Here is a 220-nt window from a genome sequence, read left to right as displayed (position 1 = left end):
ACTGGGGCATGTCTCCTTTAAAAAGCGTAAAAACGAGAGGATTCGGTCCTCGGGAAGGCTGAGTTTTGCCGCAGCGGCGGGACGGAGCACGGAGCTCTCAGCCGGCGAGCCTTCGCGAAGCCCCCGGCCGGGCCGGGCCGGAGGGACCGGTGCCGCGCTCGGTGCCGCCCGCGGGGACCGGACTCGGGAGGCCCCGGCGGGCGAGTGCCGGCCTCGCACG

The sequence above is a fragment of the Charadrius vociferus genome, unplaced genomic scaffold (assembly GCF_000708025.1).
Source record: "Charadrius vociferus isolate BGI_N301 unplaced genomic scaffold, ASM70802v2 scaffold68, whole genome shotgun sequence".
NCBI lineage: Eukaryota > Metazoa > Chordata > Aves > Charadriiformes > Charadriidae > Charadrius > Charadrius vociferus.
Note: the sequence above shows the minus strand (reverse complement) of the source record.